The sequence below is a fragment of the Nipponia nippon genome, unplaced genomic scaffold (genome assembly GCF_047370975.1).
Source record: "Nipponia nippon isolate SJK-2023a ecotype South Korea unplaced genomic scaffold, ASM4737097v1 scaffold_1, whole genome shotgun sequence".
NCBI classification, from domain to species: Eukaryota; Metazoa; Chordata; class Aves; order Pelecaniformes; family Threskiornithidae; genus Nipponia; species Nipponia nippon.
This window is the reverse complement of record NW_028262290.1, coordinates 103,380,340-103,402,176: the sequence shown is the minus strand read 5'-3', so window position 1 is coordinate 103,402,176 and position 21,837 is coordinate 103,380,340. Positions and strand designations below refer to the sequence as shown.

Genomic DNA, 21,837 nt, shown 5'->3' with positions numbered 1-21,837 from the left:
ACCCTTAGCGTATAGTTATAATTGGTTAATTTACCCATACTTCCAGGGGTAAAAGAAGAACAAATAGACACCGTCCTTTTTGCAAGGATATTCAAGCATGAATAATCACAACAAAGGATGCCGAGGAAGCAAAAAGCGGGGGGGGGGGGGGGGGGGGGGGGGAATCATGTCGCCAACTCTCTTTGATCTTTAGATCATCCTTGAAAAATCTTCTCAACCAAGAAGGAGGCAAGAAAAGCCCAGGAAAATGCTGACTCCAGAGGCTTCAGAAAAGAATCAGGCTGCTGCCATTACACATGACAAATCCTCATCTGACTTTGTTTTTTCACACTAATACATGCATATAGCAATGTGCCCCCCTTATAACACTTTTTTTATAAGCAGCTCAATTAATCCAGGTCATTAAAACATTGAAGTATGAGTCTCAGATCATACACCGGTCGTCTTCTTCACTTAAGCTAAAGGTGGATCCTATCATTTGGGGAATAAATTAATCCTAGACAATCTTAAAAACAAAAAAAAAAAAAGGAAAAAACCTTCAGCATTTAGAATTGCAGTAGGTTGTTGCATAAGGGGCCATGTTTGATATGAAACAAAAAAGCATATTTCTGAGAAGCATGCACATACACATGTGCAGCATTTGAACAGGTGTTATTTGTCACAGTCTACCACAGACGCTATCAGAGCTTACAGAGAAACACAGCGGCTATTAAAAATGATTCACCACACTTATTAACATGACAAAGCATACGAACTGTGAACTAGTAATTAGAATGGATGCGATTTGATAAATAAAAGGGTTTTAAATATTCTGTAAGGACCCACTCTTGAAACCCCTTACCTACATGAATCCATCAAGTTGAGGACACCAATGTATTCAGTAAGATTGTTTGTGTGAATAAGAATTACTCATAGAAGGTAAAGTCTAGCAGGATTAGGCACTGAATGTAAGCTCTTTTCAGAAATTTTTATTTTAAATTTAGAAAAGAAATAAAATCAGAAGTTTTACTCTTGCTTAGCCCAAGGGCAATAATATATTATTAATCCATAACTCTGAGGGTTTAAACTCCAGACCACGGTACAAGTACAAAGAAATACAAGAACAAACATCTAGGACTGAGATGTGCTTTCATTTATACCAAGGTAGATCTGGACAGGCTCCTTTGATTTACCTCAGCATAGGCAAGAAGAACATTTCCCTGCCATCTAGCCAGGAATTGCTCCCATTGCATAGCCCCTAGCAGCAGTCTGCAGAACAAATTTGAGTCTTCCTGCAGCCAGAGGAAGCTTTCACAGCATGAAGCCTCATAAAACCACCAGGAGAGGCTGAACTCAGAATAAGGGTTTTAGGGAAACACTAGATTTAATACTAAACCGAGAAATATTTTAGTGACATTTACATTGAAGAATATACACACAAAAGAGGAGATTCGCAATCTACAATTATCAAATGCCGGGACTCTCAAAAGCGTGGAGGATATGCTGCTTCTGCTCTCGGCGGATAAAGAAAAGGTTGTGCATACTGTGCATTTCGAAGCCCCAAAGGACCCAACCTTTTGTTTCTAAATCAGTAGGTATAAAATCAAGCCTTATACCTGCTTCAGGACTACTTCAGCTTTTCATGAAAAGACTTTTTAAATTTCTCTTATTTCTCTCTTTCCTACGTAACCCTGATCAGCTTCCCGTATCCATACATATTTTCAAAGGTTTTCACAGGTTTTAGAGTCGTACTCAGAAAAGTCCTTCCTGAAACACCTTTGATGACTTTACAGACATCTAGTAACATTAAAAACTACAGCTCAAAGGCAAACATGAATAAATGACCTTGAAAAACATGAGAGACAAGAACACAGCAAGAAGGTAGAGAACTTATAGCAAATCAACTGTATCTGAACTAGAACTAGTATGACTGGAGGTGTTCCTGCCTTCTGGTAGGCTGAAGAGTGGAGACGTCCCTAAGGCGCTGATGCGGTACCATGACTTTCCCTGAATCAACGAACACAAGTTCAACTGAATAAAAAGCTGGAAAAGATACATAAAACTTAGCTGGGAACTAAGACTGAATATATTAACGTGAGTACTGCCACATGATTAAACATAACAGGGTCAAGATTTTACTGTGTGCTTCTGGATATTAAAAGACATCATATAAATGATATCGTTCAAAGCAAAGCATACCCATACACATCAATAGAAACCACAAACAAGCCTCTTGCGGCTTCACTGATTGCTTAGGTCTGGCAGGTAAGACCGGTCATTATTCTGAGCACAGGGGTAAGCTCAGAACTAGGTCAACATGTGTTATTGCAAACAAATTTAACAGCCCAGCTGAACAACGTCTTGCAGCCTGACAAGACCGCAAAAAGTCCAGTAACGGTAACAAAATGGTACTAGCCTGTCTGTGGAGACACATAGGTCTTTGCCATCAAAATATAACTGCAAATTCACTACAAGAAAAAATAAAAGAGGAAAGGAAGCATGAAATAAGGAAAAATGGCACCAGTCTCGATGGTCTATCATAATCTTCATGAACTAGAAGCACATTACGGTGACCTCCAGAAGCAATCATTTCTGATGTCAGAATTAGAAACTAAAATTTCTGAGGCTGTGCTCCACGGCCTGGGAAATATCTGCTTTTTAAAGTATTTCCTCCTTAACTCAATAACATTATCAAAGGCAGTTTGTGACGAAAGAGAATTCATTCTTGAGAGCCAAATAAAATTTCATCCTAGCAGGTCAGAATAAAGTAGAATCCTAACCCATACAAGACTTTAGCCTTGGAACAATATTTGAAAAGCTCTAAACTAAAGAGACTGGGGTTTCACTCAGAGTTTTGTTGAATGAATTTATATTGCGATTGCAGAGTCTCCATGGAGGCTCCGGCTTCCTGGCTTTAACAGTTAAAAAAACTGCACTAATAATCTGAAGGAAAACAACTGTTTTTCCTGATGCCCATCACAATCTGTTCAGCCCGGAGTACCTAGGATTCTTGCACTTCACTCTGAGAAGTTCAAAAACCCCTCATCTTCCCTCAAGCTCCGTCTATCCCTTATCCAATTATTTTGACTGTTCAATGATTTACAGTATTGACAATGCACTTTCTCTAGCAATTGTTTCCATCTCATTTCCAAAGCAGGATGTTCCTCTTTTTAAAAATATATATATATAAAAAAAAACCATAACATTTTCCTACACACTGAAAAATCCATCCATCAGTGTGATAACCAACTTCAGACAGTGGGCCGGGCTCCTGGCTGACATTGCTTCACACCACCCATGCAAGCAGCATGACCTCAACTCATTAATGGGAATCACATATCGTTTCCTTCATTAACCTACATCACTTTTGTGGTTAAACCAGCACACTCTCATCGTTGTTGATGCTGAATATGCTGTTCTTGCACTATTGCTCACCCAATTCAGTGTTGCTTCAGCTGTAACCAAATTTTGAGTTTAGCTGTGAATGAAATCATTCCAGCTCAGGCCAGTAACAGCACAGTAATCCCAAACCCACCTGAACCGGCAGCAACATAAGGTACAGAAACCAGGGCTCATGATCTATGTGCTGCTGAGCCCCATGGCAAGGGAGGGACCGAGGGGGAGGCGAAAGGGAGAGACTGTGAGATGATACACATTTTCTCACCTTCAAAGTCACCATAGTAAGCAGATTTGCCCTAAGAGCTACCTGTTTTCAGTCGAATGGGTACCCAAGCACTATTTTCCTTGATTCAAAGCTGGTTTGATGTGACAAAGATTTAAAAGCAATAGCTTAGGTCCAGTTCTAACTGGAGAAATTAAAAAGTGGGTGGAAACGAGCTTCCCACTCAGGATCCAGTTCCGTTCACCACCCTGGATAGATAAAATCCCAAAGTCTCAGAAATAAGCTAGAGTTGAAGACGTTAGATAAATTTTTCAGGGGTACAAGGCTTGGCACAAAAAATTATTCTCACACCTCTGCCAAATCCCTGGAGGATGGTTTATCCTAAATCTGACTGGTTTACTTCTCCTTTTTCCTTTATCTGTCCAGTCGCTCCTTAAACATTTTAAAATTACAGATGTCTTGTAATTCAGACAGTGGGGTAAATATGCATAAAATGATGACACGTGTGAGGAATTTGGTTCGCAGCCAACACACGATGCCTGCTTTACAGTACATCTGAGAAACCTCATTTTCAGCTCATTCCAGTAATGTGTCTGACTAGAAACATTTAAAGAAAAAAAAAAAAAAATCACAGCGTGGCAAGAGATATGCACATTCAGAATGCCTCTCCTCAGAAAATAAGTATATATAAAGTAACTTTGTCATTTCTCTCCAAAGTTCCCAGGGGACCATGCTCAAATCCCAGGTGTACCAAGCAAAGCCAACGCAGTGGTGGACTTGGTAGTGTTAGGTTAACAGTTGGACTCGATGATCTTGAGAGTCTTTTCCAGCCTAAATGATTCTATGATTCTATTATGTGTCAGCACCCCTCTCCACCTGGGGAGTGATGGAGTTCAGGCAGAGGAGGGCATCACCAGCACGCCCACAGCTGTTCCCATGGAGCTCCCATTCACTGAAGGGTGAGCCGTGGGCATCCTGGCACAAGACAACCCTGCACACAGACAATGCTGGATCTTACCCATTATTCCCTGCCCAGTTGACATCCACCTGTTTATTCTGCTAATGGAGCCATTTATAGAAGGCCGAGACAAATGGTTCTAACTCAACTGTCAAACCCCCCCCGCACCATTAATATTTACAAAGTGCTTCTAGTGGGTACCATCTCAGTCTCAGCAATGTTTTTTTCTTCAAGAAACACAAAGCTCTGAAAAAGAAGACAAGAATAATCTCCATAATCACCAGCATGTGCAATTCTTCACCTTTTGAAACAACACTGAAAGGATACATTTTTAATGCTTTATTTTTCTTTCGTCTCTGTTGCTTTAATATTCCTAGAATCTTGAGTACAACATTTTTCCTGTTAAATGCTCGCGTCCTTTCCAATTTGTCTAATATTAATTTACCACCTGCCAGTTGTGCAGAACTCTAATTTAATACTCTTTATATGGATCCCTTGTTTTCAACAAACTTCACGAATGCTACCAAGAGAGCTTGGAAAACGAAAGACACTAGTTAACCAAATAGCAGAGAGCATGGAGAACCATTATTTGTGTAGATATCCTGTAAACATAGTGGCTTTACATTTATTTTTACCAATAGCTGGCACCATAGTTAACAGTCTTAATTATCCTTATTTTTAATGTAGTTATTTAGAATCCTGAAAGACAATGAGAAAGAGATCATTTGGGACCTTTTCTACTCAGGAGTAGGAACGCATTAAAGTGACTTGATTCAATTACAGTAATTTAAAGTCTTCCTTTGGTTTTCTGTCATCTGGAAAAAATACCACAAATGTCTGATTTGCTTTAAAGTTTTAGATTTTATCACCAAATGGTTCTGAAATGGCAAATTTGTTGGTATAACCTGAATGATTATCATAGATGTCCGTTCGTGTTAAGAAGCTGGGAAATTGTATACTTCTCATCTTTTTCCAGGGTGAAAAAACATAAAGAGATTTTAAATATTTAATAAGAATAATAACGCTCCAGAAATTGCTCTTCAGTGGAATACATGCACCTAATGTTAGTGGAAGCACTGGAAGTTTTAAAATGTAAAGCACTCATCCTAAAGCACAGCAGCTTTTAGTAAGACATCACAGATGATTTTTGAGTTGGTAAGGGCGGAAGAAAAATATTAAGAAAGCAGAGGGACTCGGGCCCCCCTCTCATCTTGAGTAACATGGGGAGCGTCCACCCATTCTGCTGGGAAGTCAGGGGAAAGCCACTCGTCTTGCATCAGCCAATATGACCAGCACTAGAGTCTTCAAAAATGTTATTTTTTTTTTCTGCTCACCACTTAACCACACTGCACAGAATCTTAATTTGCCTTGGCATCTTAGTCCAACTGAAAAAGGAAAAAGCGAGGAGCGAGGAAAACGTCTTCCACGCACACTACACCAGAGGAACAGAAGCAACAGAGTCTGACTTTCTGTATGGAAAAACTGCCTCCTGAAATGGGATGTAGGTTCAGCTGTGATGCAGAATAAGAATACACCAGGAAAGCAGTAAAAAGTAACTTGAAGTTGTCAGGTTTAATTAACAGGTACTTAAAAATGTACTGACGCAAACAAAGCATTAAGGTCCATTGATTATAAAAGGTGTCATAATCAATCTGATGAAGACATTAATCTGAGTAGGGAAACATGCAAATGACATAACTCAGAACTGATGTCTTAATTAAGCAAATAAGCTACTCGATGCAATGCAAGGCACACTGAATATTTAAAGAGGTACCTGGCCAGAGCTGATATGGCTTCTTCATTTTTTTTAGTAGAACTACAAAAAATTTGAAAAGAAACAATCTCAATCCTTATCACTTATATACATCTGACAAAGTTTTTGACCCACCTACTGAGACCCATCTGTATCACAAATTTAACACTCCGGTCCTTGACTGCCTATGTCATTTTTAAAATAGGAGTAAGGCTCCTCCATCACTTAGACCTTTAGAAAATGTTTAAGAGTTTCCACTACCTCCAGTTTTCTGTTTCTTCCCTTAATACCATTCAAATTGAACATGTATTTTTATCATCTGTTCAGTCTTAAAACGCTGCCTCTCTTTCTGCCTTGCAAACAATCTGAGGACACAGTGATCACATCCAGTTCAGTCTTTCCCCTGACTGCTCAAAACAAGCAATCAAATAGCTGTCTACATGCAAGTTCACCAGCTAAAAGCTATGCTGAGCATTCAGAAGACAATACTCCGGAATAATTCACCATCTGAGTACTCTTACCCTGCACCAACAGTACCCGCGCATGATGTTAGCACAGGTTAGCTACAGCATTTTCAGTTCCCACCAGCTTTTCTGGCTCTTGCTTCTCCAAACAGACAGGTCTTGTGCTACAGAAGTACGAGGGTTTCCACAGCACATAAAAATCCAGCCAACACCAGCCTGATGACTGATCCTGTCTGATTGCAGGCAGTACTGGGTTCAGTGCAAGGCACAATCCAATTACCTGGGAGCAATTTCTTAGACTGTCCCGAAATCATAGTCAGGCATTTAAAAGGATTTCTCCCAGCATCAAACACAACAACGACAAAGAAAAGGGAAAGACGAGAAGCATCCAAAGACCATCACAATCCTGCCTAAGCATCCTGTTCAGCAGAGAAATGCAACTCTTCTCTCATCTGTTTTATCAACATGGAGCTGCCAAAGGCTAAAAAAAAAACCCAAAACTCATACATTTTAGGGGCTTCAAAACCGAAGCCATGTAAACAAAGCAGGGGTTTATTAATGGGGATACCACGAGAGTTATTCATACACAGGGCTGTATCACATCTAAAAGCTAAGCCGAAACTTTCCTTTGTGTGCTGTTTTAAAACCATTCCATAATTAAGCCCAAAGAGATGACAGACATTTATTGACAGTTAATGCAGTGCTCCCACGATGTATTATTAGGCACAAGACCAGCAGCGCAAGGCCAAGTGCTGTTAATCTCCTAGCAAGCGCAGTAGTGTCTCAGATACATACTGCCTGAGAATATCTGGTGATATTGCTAATGTTTTTTAAAAGGCAGAAGTCTTGAGTTTTCACAAAAACTGATACACTGATTAACCCACCAAAACAAAAGTGTCATGGAAACAAAATCTAAAACAATTTGCCTAGTTTTTAACCCCCTTTCCCCATATACGGGGTGATGTATAAAAAAGGACTACCCTCGGTTGCCTTACCTCGTGTTTTACTTCAGCAGTGTCAAATCTGATCTTTCGTGGTTGGCTAGAAACCTTTCAAAAACAAGTGGGAACGTCTATCAGCTTTTACCCAAGGGAAAGGAAGTGCTGAATATTCAATCATAGGTTTCCTTCCAAATGCTCTGCTTGTTTGTTTTAGGGAAGCCTTAAGAAGAGCAAATAAAAGAGGTCTGAAATCCTCTGAGCAAAGCTGACTTCTTTCTCTGAAGGTCATCCTCAAGTCATTTCAGAACCAGGGAAACAGCCGGGGGGCGAGGGGGGGGGATAAGCAGACTCAAAAGACACCTTTCCTTCTGAAATAACTTCGGTGCTGCAGGCTGAACTAAAAACATGCCCCCAGGTGGAGGTTTGCCGCTTTTTATGGACCCAGCCAATCTTCCCCTGGGGAGATAGATGTGATAAGAAGTTCTTCTTGCAAAAGTAACTCCAGCACAAGCAGTGCACAGAAAGGAGAGCTCGCCTCTTCAGAAAGACTCCGCTAGAAGCGATCGGGGTCGTCAGGAGTCTTACGGACAAGAACCTTCTTCCTTGGGACAAACCTTAACCCCCGCTTTCAGGGCCAGTGCTGAAGCCGGCACGCCAAAACCGTACGGTGTGGTTCTGAATCAAGACAGACCCTTCTTCACAATTTATGGTCTCATCTTACTGAGAATATGCACTCAGATTTTTAGTAACGCATTTAGCAAACATTAACTATGACTGACATGCATATTCAGAGCAAATTTTGCTTAGGATCCAAACGGAAATTCATAATCGCATTAGCTATACATATTATTTAGCAGACGCTGCAACCTGACTAAAGACTTAATTTTGTGTAAACCTTGAGAAAGACCCGGGAGCCCAGCGGGAGCTCTGCCTAAGCAAAAACTACCGGATCGGGGGCTGCCGCGCAGAGACGCGCCAGGGCACGCCATCGCCATTTCAGTGACAGCTCGGTACACCCTGTTTCTGTAACTAAACCGAAACGCCACCCCAAAAACCCAAGCAAGCAAGCAAACAAGAAAGTACTCCCGGGCGGTTCAGGCTGGAGCAGAGCCTGCGCCCCCTCTGCAGCTCCGAGCGCCGCCGACCCCTGCCGCCGGCGCCAGACCCGCTACCTTCGGCTGCCGCTGGCGGGGCGGCCGGGCGGGGGCGCGGGCAGAGGCGGCCCGGCAGCGGCCGCCGCGCAGCCCCGGGTTGACGCCCGCCCGCGGGCAGCGCCGGCGCGGCCGGAGGGGACGGGGACGGGGGGCCGCGCTTCGCCCCGGCTCTCGCTGCGCCCCTCTCTCCGCGGACGGCTCCGGGCGGGGAGGGGACCCGGCAAGGGAGCGGCCGGTGCCGCCGGCGAGCGGCAAAGTTGCCGCCACCCGGAGCCGGGCGGGCGGCGCAGGCACGGCCCTCGCCCCCAGCCCCCCGGCCACCGGTGACCCCGGCCCGCCCGCCCCGCAGCCCCCTCTCACCTCAGGCGCCGCCTCCTCCCCGCCGGGACCGGGGAAGGCGCCGGCTGCTCCCCGCTCCATCGCGGCTGCGCCCCGCTGCCGGCTCCCCGCCCGGACCCGGCTGGCCCCGGATCCCCGCCCCGCGTCCCAGCGCCGGCCGCGGAGCGCCGCCTGCCGCCGGGGGCACGGGCTGGGGGCGGCCCTGCCCGCGGCGCTGCCGGTGCCCCGGGAGGCGGCCCCTCCGCCGGGGCAGCCCCCGCCGCGCCGCCCGGCCGGGGGGCGGTGGGGGGAGCGGGGGCAGCGCTGGCCCCAGCCCGCCCCGCGGGGCGGCGGCGGCGGGGGCAGCGTCCCGGCCGGGGCGGGCGGCCGCTGCCGAGCGGCGGGGAGGGAAGGAGGCGAACGTGGCCGCCAGCAGACCTGGCCCCCGCCGCGGGGCAAGGCGCGCCCGGGCGTCCCGGGGCCGGTGCCTCCCGCCCGCGGGCAGCTGGCGCGAGGGGCCCGAAAACGAAGCCCGAGCCTTAATTTAACGCACTTCCAAAAAGTGAACGCGCTCCCCCGGTCGATGGGCTCGTCCCAGTCGCGCTGCTGGTCTCAGGTTAAGTTTACCCGTCCAAAATCCCCGCGGAGGCTCGGTGCAGCAGACGCAGCCCGACTCCGGCAGGTGGGCGCTGTCAGCGAGCCCACGCTGCGTGGAATCGCTCCCCGCGGGTGGGGAGAGCCGCGCGGCCGCGCTCCTGCCCAGCTCCGGTGCGGCCGCTGCCTGCGGGCGCCCGGGGAGCCCGGCCCGGAGCCGCCTCGGGAGCGGGGCCCCGCCGCCGCGCCGGCAGGGGCTGTTGCGGGGTGAGGCGGGGGCTTGGCGCAGACCCTGCCCCGACCGCGGGTGGGGTGGGGTGTGCCTGTGCCGGGGCCTGCCGGCACCCCCGGGCGGGCAGAGCGGGGAGCGGCGGCCACAGGCGTTCAGGCAGGGCCGTTCCCCTGCCCGGTGCCGCCGACCTGCGAGCGGGCGCTCGGAGAGCGCACGGCCGCCGGGTGCGCCCGCGTCTGCCCGCGCCCCCCGCCGCAGGGTGCCGCTCCGCCGCGCGATCGGGAAGCGCCGCGCTTGGAACTTTTGTGGTTTTAATAACGAGAATGTCTTGCTGGATTCCCGCCCTCCCCCCCGCCCCGTACTACATCGAGTTGCAACTTAATTGCGAGGATCGAAAGACCGAAATACATTTCCCGAGGTGGCTCCTTTATCTCGTGCCAGGTTCTTCGAAATGTCTCTGTGGCTGGTATCTGGCTCCAGATTTTTGTCCGTCTTTACATCGTCTAATTTATTTGCTGTGTATTCTGGCATTCATTCCAATTTTTTAAAGTATTTCCTCTCCCCGCCTTGGGGAAACTTCTGGCTAGTTCTGGCATCTGTCGTGATTTTTGCCTCTTAAGACTGAGGCAAAGATTACGTATGCATTAATTAGTGTCTTTTCTCAGTTAGTGGATCAGCTGCAAGAATATGTCGGGTCAAACCTGATAAAAACCGCCCGTCCCAGGCAGCCCCTTGTCTCTGCAAGGAGCCGACTCTGCACCCCTCAGAGGAAGCAGCACGGAGTTTTGCTGACGCTGTCGGTAGGTATTAGGGAGGTTCTCGTTGTGCGTACATACCCATTTCATGCTTCTACTGATTATTGCTTACATTCACTAGCAAATCTACCAGGTTTCAAGGGAACAGTTCGTTGCTCTTGAACTATTTGATTTTCAAGGTAACATTGAAGAAGTAGTCAATTTAAACATATTACCTTCTAATTTCATTTCATATTCTGTTGTTCTTGCAATACGAAAAGACAAACAAACAGGACCACCCATTCAACCTTGCTCATGCCCTTCTCAACTCCGTCTTGGCACTGCTTCTTGCGTGCTCTCCGTGAATCATTCCCCTCAGCTCTCCCGCTACAGTCCGGGGAAGTGAGACAGGCATAGCAATACCTGACCTTGTTTTTACCCATACTAAAGAACTATTTGAAACCACTTGCCTTTCTCATACAGCAAGATCTTTTTATTTTAATTTGCTTACTGCTTGACAGCACACGTAGCCTGGGACATATTTCCACTGGCATGAGATTTTCATGCATTTACTTTTCTGTACCTGCTCTGTTTATTTGTCCATTTACTTTCACCTGTGTACAGCTTGCATTTCCTCGAAACATTCTGTGTTACAATACACCGAGGTATACCTTTATTATTTCTTCTTTTACCCTCTAATTCCTAACCAGTAATTTGACAAGGCTATGGAGATTAGGAGCCCAATTCTGTTCACAAATTGACGTGGTACTATCATCTTCAGAGGGTACCTTTTGGCTTGCACTAGATCAAGCTCTGCTGTGTGTGGTTAGTTGCACGTCCCCAAAAGTGAATAGTGAGCATGACTGCACAGGTGTAATTTCACTTTTGAATATGTCCAAAGTATTAAACTGTGTCATGTCATCGTCCCCGTCCCCCCCCCCCCCCCCCAAATTCCACTGAGTTGCAAATGCTTTACTAGATGCAATAATTCTGATAGTGAAGATCAATAGCAGAATACCATTGATGGGGTCCATGCCACTTACCCTCAAAAATAATACAATTCTACTTTTTCAAACAGATGGAGAAAAGGTTGCATGGAGCAGTTAACTGGTTTGGACAGGATCATATTTGTGCGTTCTTGGCAGAACTGATGTTGAAAGCCGAGTCTCTGGCTCCAGCCTTCTTCACACAGTGACATTGCTTTTGTGCTGCTTTGTGCTCATGTTCCTTGTCGGCCGCCTCGTCTGTGCCATTCGCCGCCCCACGCAGCGCCCGCAGCTGCAGCAGTGAGGTTATAGGCTCCTTTCCAATCCTTCTGAAGACCATGGCAGCAAAATTGGGCCCAAAAGGTAAAATGTAAAAAGCTTTGTTTCATGCCCATGCCTGTAGAAGAGTGGCATAGCTACTGTTCCTTCTTACTCTTGTTCCTGGGCTTGCCTGGAGTAAATGCAATTGAGTTTTGTTTACAATCAAGCCTTCCTATTGCAATTAAAAGACATTTCTATGGTTTTCTGCAAGGAGCTATCTTTACACGGGAGCGTGGGTGCAGCCTCATCAGTCTTCTAATTTAAAAAGGCCGGTTTCCAGTTGGACCTCGTCCTACCCCAAATGAAATCACCACCTGAAGTCCCAATTATGTCAAAGGGAGTACGATTAAATGCTTTTCAGGTGTGTTTACCCATTTCTTCCTGATCCATCCCACTAGCATTGCCATTGCTTCTGTTCCACAGATGGCAGCAACAGGGCAAACGCAGGAGCCAGGCTGCACCTCAGTTTAACTTGTTCAATTTAAAATTTCTTAAACATGTTTAAATTCTTTAAAAAAGTAATGAACTTAAAAGCACTTACACTTTACATGCTTGCAGTGCTCACTGAGAGGTACTTTCATAACGAAAAAAAAGCAGCTTTAAGTGCAATACTTAAAGGCTCTTTATCTGAAAGCTGAGAAAAGCTGGACTGTTATCTCAGAGCTGTGAAGAGGCAAAGGCTACCTTTTCCTCTAGACTTACAGTAGGATGACTCTCAGCATTGCTTTCTTGTTGATTTCTTTGGATTCTTTTATCATCTCAGTTGTTATTACTGCCGTGATGAATTTGGTTGAGGATTTGTATTATCTAATCCAGAAAGGATTTTACAGGTCAATAAGATGTTTCAGCTGAGTGTCAAAAAGCACTCTTCAAATATACTCAGCTTCTCAGGAGTCTTTGGGGATAGGTGGCATTAGTCGTTTAGCTGCAAACTGGGTTATAAAAAGTTGTTTCCATCTTTTTGGAAGGGACCGAGTGGTGACTGGGAAGCCTTTGCAGAGAACGTGCCTAGAAGCAGTGGCATCAGGCAGAAACTGAGGTTTCTATGTTATTCCCATGTAAGAAGAGGAATCACAAAAAGGGAGGGAAGGTGCTGGTGACCATGAATTTTGGGCACCTGGGGTGTGTGTAGACTGTGGAGATGGGTATGGAAACTTGCTTCTCGGAATCAGTGGGAGGGATAAAAGGAAACCCCTGGAAGCCTCACTCCCACTCCTCAGCTCTCATAGCAGACAGAAATCCCAGAGATGGGTAAGTGAATGTGTCTGTGAAGACAGTGTTGAAAACTATTATTGTAATATTTTTGATCGATTGTCACAAAATACTGCCGAGTGTGCTTTTGAAGGGAGAGAGAGGCAGATAGCAAAATTTTGGTACCTGTCACGGAGGCAATTATTTTTGTAGCTGTAGGGAGGGAAAAGCATGGGGGAAAAACAAGAAAGGGAAATGAAGCATCGCTTGCTTCAGGTAAGAGTGATTTTTCAAACAGGAAAATAATTAAGCTGAACTTCTATTTACGTGACTGCAACCGATTCCATTCAGGGCAGTTGATGCAAACAAAGTTCTCAGAGCTAAGAAATTGTACTGCAGATAGCAATGCAGTGGGGACGGATAATATAATTGTATCAAGGACAGCAGTGGAGAAAATACAGTAGTTTTTCCCTCCAGTCGTTTGTGAGTAAAGTGGTCGTGTGCATGTGCAAAATATTAATGATCTATTATAACAGTGGCTATGTGTATATATTACATAAATATAACATTTTGTGTGTATTTATGTTCTTTTGTATAAGAAGAAGGAGAGTTTAGAGTATTCTGCAAACTATATATAGAAATTGTATAACCTGCTGCAAGCAGGATGTACTTTTCATATTAAAGCCAATTTTTCAAATTATTTCAGGGAAATTACCCAGGTTGGAAAATCACAAGAGTTAAATAAATAAAGGAAATTAAGAAAGTCACAGAAGACATCATCGAGCTACTGTGGTGATGGCTTATAAACACTCCATAGCCTTTTTGTGTGGAAATAATATTGCTCTGAGTTACCGCGCTGGTATTTCCTCTTTTATTAGACATCAGGTTATGTTACTGCAGCTTTGCTGAGAGTCACAGCAATGAATTCGGGTCTCTATAATCTCTTGTATCCAGTTGCAAGAGCACAGTCGTAACAAACAGCATACAAGCCACCTTCCAGTTAAAGCTAGACTCAATTTTAAGGTAGTATCTGCAAATCTACCCTGAAACAGGGACCTCATTAAGCTTGTTATGTATAAAGGTGTTTATTTTCTTCTTGTTGTGTTTATCTCCAGAGTCATGGGGGTGGTGGAGGGGAGAGTAACTCTGCCAAGAAAGAAACTGTTAGCTACTTGGCTCTTCGATTTGAAAATGAGACCCGGGTATACATATTAACAGCATTTATCAAAACAGGAACCTTATGAGAACAACATGTATAGTTGGATTTCAACTACTTTTTCCAGAGCAGATGCAAACTTCTTACACTCTAAACCGTCCCCGTGTAGAGATCTGACCAAGCTGCCAGACCCAGGTGGCTGGCAGTGTACCTCCCTCCCAGGCAGCAACACTGTCCTGATTGTGGACCACACCACGTGTTCAGAAATCGCTTGCCTACAAAGGGTTTGGATGTAAAAATCAGCATATGTCCGCCTCCGTGTTGGTGTAACAAATCCCAGCAGCCATGCTCAGGCTGAAAAGGTATTTTGCTAGTGTTGGGATTTGCCCACTCAAAAACATTCTATAAATGGGAAGAAATACAGAGCATAAACTGCAAGCAGTTTGGAAATCAGGTTTCGTCTCTCAAACCAAACATAAGCACCCGAGGCTCCGAGATGAAACCATACTTACTGAATAAAGACATGGTCAGGCAGCCAAACAAATGGAAAGAGAATCCAACAGTGTTAAGCTTGATCCTGCCCTGCTTTGGGCAAAATTTCAACCTCACGGGTTAATGCTTCTTAAATTCTTCATTGTGTAAATTCAACATCGCACCTGAAAGTATTATATTTGCTGCATTACAGGCTTTGTGGTCTGAAGGGTTCTCCTAAGCCATTTGGCTGAAAATCAAGGACCATGAGAGAAGAATGATATCAGGATGATCTCTGCAGTGTTTATCTACACTGTGGTTCTCAGAAAAAAATTAATCCAAATTGACTGGTTTCATATTTTTAAAATGGGTCATTAAACCAAGCTAATCTCCTGTGTTGACTCTGTTGTTCGGAACTAAGGTTTTCTCAGTAAATTGTAGTTCATTTTGGAAAAAAAATTAAGTAGATCCCCTTTAATTCTGAGTGTCAATACACAGAAATTTAAAACAGTTTAACAAAACGACTCTGAAAGTTGATTCAGATTAATATTTAATCATCCAGCATTCCTGTCATCTGGAGGCTTATGAGCATGGGAAACTTAATGTGCTGTAAAGTAGCTTTTAAATTCTCATTGAAGGAGAATACGCCGTTTTCAGGGAAGAGTATACTACCACTAGGAGTGGTCTACAGAAAGTGCTAGTGTACAGTAAGTTTACAGTCCCGCTCACTAACTTCACAGTAACTTGCTCTATAAACATATAGCAGAATTTATGTGTCATACAGCTTGCAGCACTTGGGTACAAAATGGATCAGAGCGCAAACAGTGAATGATGGCTATGTCTACTTTAGGAGCAAAGTAGGGCTGAGGGCCCAACGTCTGCACTCTGTGTGTTTCGGGAATTTTCCCTTCAGAGTAGCTGTAGTGTGCTCCCGGGGACCCAATGCACATTAGTAGCTGAAGCACATCTTTCAGTTTAGCTCCTGCAGAAGGACCCTGGGTCGGGCAGTGTGAACCCAAGCACAGTAAATGGGGAGAGTCAAGAAACTATTTTCAAAAGCACGGTCCTAATCTGAACTGCAATGCTAGGATAGACATACCCAAGCAGAGCACGGCTTCCACAGAAGGGCTAGTCTGCTGCCAGCCTGGGTGCGCTGTGAATCTGGGGTGACCGGTGTCCTGGAGACCTGCTAGAGGATGGCTGGGGGACTCCCTGAGTTAGCAGAGAGGTTGGTATTTTCCATTTTATGGAAAAAAGGATGCAGGAAAGCGCTCTTCATCTTGATGCCTATGGCACCATTCAGACTGTCACAGCACTTGATGCAGAAGTAAGAGAGACTTTGTTCGGAACATGCACAGCACTCCGTTACGAAAACCACATTATAAAGACTGCATTGAGAACTGGCCCTGAAGCTTTTCTTCCCCCAGCCTGTTTGCCGTGAGAAACAATACATTAAATAGCATCAGAAACACCAGACCCCTGTATGTAATGAGCATGCAGCCCACAGAATTCACTAACCAAGAGGTCAGTGGGCTTAATGAATTTGAACGGGTCTTTTTAAAGACTTTGTATTACTAATAACGTTTTCAGGTTCTTTGTGCAAGCTGAAGTGACTGCAGAGCTTTTGAAACAAACTTCAGGGTTCGGGAAGGGATGTGCTATTCTTGACCTCAGTGTTGCATTTGTTAGCTATCTACATTGCTGTGAGTATCATCTTCTGGCCTTGAATTCACTTACCACCAAACAGAAAAGACTCAGGTAAATGATGTGCTCATGTTGCGATCAATGTCACGTTGCTAGTACGTGTGGCATCTTTTTCATAAGAAAACACCAGACATGCCTTTCCAGCAGCTTGCAACATAAATTAGAGAAAACTGTGAGGTTCGGCAAGTGTGCTTTTGCTCTTTACATAGCAATTAAGATTAAGAGGAAAACAAGCGGCCACAGGTGGGTCCCAAGTAGCTGTACACAAATCTGAAATATCCACCTAAGGCACAGTCACCTTTTGGGATTCAGGTTGCTTTTGAATGGCCAGTGGGCTGTTTGTAAATTATTCATGTGGATGCTAGCCTATTCCTACACGTGGCAATAGCACATGGGAGAGAGGTGGGAATGGCTGCCGGAAAGGGAAGGTTAGGACAGCAAGATGCACATCGTGTCATCTGTGAACCCTGTCAATTATGGATCTTAAAAAAAGGGAGAGTTATAATTTGCAGGTGATAGTGTGGATGCTGACATCCAGAGGAGGGTGGTTTGGAGGAGAAGGAGGGAATGCAATTACCCCATTAATTCTGGCATGGCTCACATTAGCAGTGTGTCTTTAAAAACAAAATAAGATGCTGCTAAGACTTGCAAAGGAAGGTCTGATGTATGTTACATCAGTTGTTAAGTAAGTTGAATAATGTTTTTTTTTTTTTTTGCAAATGCCAGTGGCTGAGCTATAGTGTGAAGCAGAACAAAGCCACTGCAGTGAAGAACATGAGTAATTTCAGCGATGGTACCTGCAGAATTATTTAAGCAGATTTGTGTGATAACTGGGGCTTTTCTCACAGTGTTTAGTCTTCATGAGAACAAGACTGATGTCCTATCATCTGCACTGCTTATCACATTTACTGCTTAATAGCAGTGGAGCTGCTGAAAACAAACAAACGAAAAATTGTCAGGAAAGTGGGGTGATTGCATTACCACGTAATGAATGCCCAGAGTTGCCAGTGGTATTTTGGGGGGGGGGGGGAGGGGGAGGGAAGGATTTTCAGAATTCCCAGGACTGAGGTGATCGCTCAGAAGCACTGGTGGGGGCTGCGTCAGCGGGAGGTGTCACGAAAGAGCCGTTTGCCTTCGGCTCCTTCTCCCTCGTTGTGATGAAGGAACCTTCTCCAGTTCCACCGTGGGGGAACTGCCGCAGAGCAGGACGGACAAGCAAGGAGAGGGAGGGAGGCAGCTTGTCAAGGAGCAGCAGCCATCTTGGCTGCCTTTGCCTCATTTGCTGAAGCACAGCCAGTTTCAGAGGAAGGTAGCTCTGGAAAAAGTAGGTGCTAGGCTGCTTGGGAGCTGGCAGGTTGCCCCTCCTCGACCAGTAATTAACCTGAACTAGAAGATGAGGCTGCTTCTTTGTGAAATGCGTATTGTCATATAATGGTCATGATGGGGATGAAACTGCTGGGGAGTGCAAAATTGACTGGCTTATACAAGTTATAACCTGACCGACAGCATTCACAGCAGCCTGATCAAACCGTGCTTTGTGCTGGGGCATTCTTGCACTGAATCACTGCAGGTAAAAGATTTCACTAATTTTCCATTGCTCTCTTTCAGATACTGTGGAGATGTGCTTATATTAATTTAAACAGAACCCAGCGATCCTTTTCATATTGTTTTCTGAGCCCTTTTTTTTTTTTTAGAAATGCACATCCCTTATGGGCTTATGCCTTTTTGTTTGATGGTTGCATGTTGAGAAGGCATCTTTGCTGAACTGTTCACAAAGATCTTGCCAGGTTTTTTTTTTTTCTTTTTTAAATGGGGAAGTGGCAGCTCATTTAGAGCCCAAGAGCATGCCTGAAACATTCAAATGAGTTCCAGCTGAGACAGCTCTGGGTACTGTGTGAAAACAGGGAGTTTGCTTGACTGAAGAAGGTCATCCTACAGCAGGACATCTCTCCTTCTCCTAGCTATCCGTCTTCAGTTAAACCAAGGTGACAGATTAAATGTCACCAACAATCTTTGCACTTTTAATTAATAGCTCTTTGAGCAAATCAGCAGACACAGAAGACTCATCTTTATTATGAGTAATTTCCTATTAAATCCTATTTCACTATTTTAGTTCAATGGTGCTATTGCTTCCTTACAGCACCCTTTCAAAGCCCAAACAGGAATTAAAATTGATTAAACACTCAATACATTGCTAAAAGCTACATGAAAGTTGAGAATAAGTAGCTTCAGAAGCTAGAAACTTTATTCTAAAAAATTTTCGCCTAATGACAGGTTCTCTACCCCTAGGAGAGTCCAGAGAAGGATGTTCACGTTTACAATGTGCTGACTAGGAAGTCTAAGCAGGCTTTGCTCCCACATTACACATGAAACGGGATGGCTAGACATCTCAGGTCGAAGCCCTAGAGAGAATCAATGCCTAGCTGGTGGGCTGCAGGCTCCGTTGGGGCGGCAGTCCTGTCCCTGGTGATTTTGAGAGAGTATTAGTCTTGTCCCAGTGCAGAACAGAAAGCCATCTGAAGTACTGCACACATTTTCTATGTCGCTAGGGAAGTCAGTACAGTGGGACAAGGACAATGTTTTTCTTTCTTCATCTGTCCTCCAAATATTTTTAATTTCTGTGACCGCTCCCTGGGTGCATTCTTCATTAGCATTTTTGCAAAAAGTATTAATCTAACACTTTCCGGATAACAGTAACATTTTAAAAAAACCTGAATAATAATTATGTTATTTTCTCAAGGCAGTACTAGTCAGACACCCTCATCTTATTCTCCATAGGGCTCCTAAGCTGTAAGGAAAGCAGGTGGTAGACTGATTAGATCCATCTTCTTTTTTTCTCCCATTTTCTTTTTTTGCAGGCTTTTTTTTTTATAGCAAACAATTGCATTTTAACCTCTTGCTACCCACTAACTTTGAAGCTGAAATACTAAGAAAACAAGACATTGAAGTTTTACTGAGAAAAAGCTACACTGGTGCAGCACAGAAAAAAAGACCCTCTTTGCTCACCATATGGCCCACAGAGTCCTCAAGCTGCAGGGGAGGTGGAGGGGCTCAGGAAGTCACTACAAAGACCTGAGGCTCAGACCTTCTTGCTTAAAAGGGCTGGAAGTAGCTACAGTAGCTGGCCTTCAGTTGGCCGTCAGGTGACAACCTCAACACAGTTGCCTTCCAGGGCTACAATTTTTCCTTCTACCTGTCTTCCCTATGCTTCTTCCAAGAAGAGCCACAGTCAATTATAAGTTCTATTTAAGAGAAATATGTTTACTTTTTTTTTTTTTTCATTTATGATATTGCCAAAGATGCTATTCCTCATTTAATTTTCTATTTTTGAGAAAAATGCCATGGTCTGCTATAATCCCATTGAAGTCAACACATTTTTCTGAGCTTACACCAAGGAATTATACCAATTCTGTGTGCATTTCTGATTGTGCTGTTCCTCTTGCTGCTAAAACCTTCCTATTTCTCTGCACTCTGCATAACTTTCAAACACCAAATCAATCAATTCCACATGACCAGCTCTTACCTGCTCCCCGCCCCGGTTAATTTGCAGGTCATTCTGCCTGGGACACTGTTGTGGGGGAAAAGAAGACCTCCCACAGCTGGGTCTGAGGGTCCCGGTTGTCTGACTGGGAATTCGTGCCACTGTCAGTCTGCCAGCTGTTAATCTGCTCCCTGACTCGAAGCTCTGGAGAGAAACCACCTTGGTGAATCGAAGGAACATCATGCACCAGAGCCCCGTCACTGGCTTCACTCTCGCACTACTACAGCATCTAGCAACCAGCTTGTCAGTGGGAAAAAGAAACCATTCAGCTTGGATATCAATTAAAAGAATGCAGCATAATAAAGCTCAAGATTGTTATATGCTCTGCACATATAAGCAACATCCATCCAAATGCTTTTTTCATCCTACTGCTTAATTTAATTTATAATAATATAGCAATTGCCCAGGAGCATGAACATGTTCATATGCAGGAAGCAAATTAACTTAGTAAATTACTGACAAAACTAAACAAAGCAAATTTTTTTTTTCCCCAGAATAACATCCTCTTGACCATTATCAAACCAAAGATACCTGTGTGAAAAGATTATACTTAAGGCGCCCTCCCCAGCACCGCAGTATTCGTGATACAAACCCATGCAGTTTATTACAGCACACAAGATTATTTTTATCTGCCAATGCATTGTAGTAGCTCTTTCTTGCGTATGAATTATGGGTCATTAGCTACCAGAAAAGAAATATCTGCTCACATACACAGCGTGTAGCCACCTTAAAAGGGGCGGTGGAAGCACGTGCCTAATGAGGTCACCCTGGGAAATTCACAGAGAGTCAGACAAGTCTGATTAACAAGTTTACAGAAACAGGGACTGCAAGAAGATACTTCGCCTTCACTTCTCAGGCTAGGCTGTACAGATGGCACTTACTCCAAACTGTTCCACTTTATGTTAGAAAGTGTTTAATATGCAAGTTCAACCTATTCTATTCCAGGCTGAACATATTCAAGAACCTGGATCAAACTAGTCTCAGGGAAAGTGTTAGAACAACATTTGCAGCTTAACTTTTCACTACAGACCCTGGAAGTTATCTTCAGACCTGCTTCTTGCAGGAAGACTTTCAGTGAGGGTTGAGTTAAGGATTAAAGCTGATGGATTTCATGCCGGGATTTAGACACCTAAACATACAGGTGTCTTATTTTCTTCATCATAAGTGATTTGCCTGTGGCGACACAAGATGCTTGTGCTCTAATAGGCACTGGGTCAAGCTCCAGCATAGCCTGAGCTATATGCAATCCATTGGATTAGCCATAATAAGACAGTAGTGAGTCACCAATAATGTGACTCAAATGGCTGGATATGAAAGGAATCAGTGGTCTATGTCCAGGTGCTAAAGGCAGGTACGAAAATAATAAAAATCACCAAAACAAATGCTATTAAGTGGCCATTTGGCTTGACCTCTCAGCACAATGTATCAGGAAGCTGGAGAGAGGTAGGGGCAACAGTGGCTGGGAGAGTGCAAGAGGAGAGCTTCATCCCCAGGAAAAATGGTGTTGGCAGGTTCAAAGGTGCAGAATGAAAGAAAGGCATTAAGTAAGTGCCAAGCTTTCAGCGGAGTAAGACAGAATGGGTTACCTCATCTCTGAAAATTGCCATCTTGACCATAAAATAGCATTCTTCTGCAGAATACCAAGATACTAGTTAAACAGGAAACTATGGTTACAGATGGAAAAATGTATGGTCTGAAAGAGTTAATCAAAAGAAAGA

At 44.4% G+C, this 21,837-nt stretch overlaps 1 protein-coding gene and 1 long non-coding RNA gene across 7 annotated transcripts in view; one reads left to right on the top strand and one right to left on the bottom strand.

Annotated features, from left to right (window-relative positions):
- The window catches only part of KCNG2 (potassium voltage-gated channel modifier subfamily G member 2), a 61,743-nt gene extending 51,900 nt beyond the window's left edge, over positions 1-9,843 (bottom strand). For 2 of the 4 annotated variants that reach the window (XM_087737576.1, XM_087737598.1), the window contains exon 1: positions 9,232-9,339. The gene's annotated coding sequence lies outside the window, so the exon portion shown is untranslated. Of the gene's footprint in view, positions 1-7,771; positions 7,904-9,231; positions 9,340-9,742 lie in introns of those variants that run through there. The other 2 variants (XM_087737583.1, XM_087737589.1) reach the window with 2 other exon arrangements.
- LOC148057525 (uncharacterized) lies at positions 9,579-20,533 on the top strand. 3 transcript variants are annotated; one of them, XR_015706434.1, is made up of 4 exons: positions 9,579-9,871; positions 10,681-10,815; positions 11,828-12,098; positions 20,129-20,533. It is a non-coding gene; the product is annotated as an uncharacterized LOC148057525 (long non-coding RNA). The 3 variants fall into 3 exon arrangements; XR_015706436.1 differs by lacking the exon at positions 20,129-20,533 and having other exon boundaries at positions 9,579-9,805; positions 11,828-13,754; XR_015706433.1 differs by lacking the exon at positions 20,129-20,533 and having other exon boundaries at positions 11,828-13,754.
- The last annotated feature ends 1,304 nt before the right edge of the window (positions 20,534-21,837 follow it).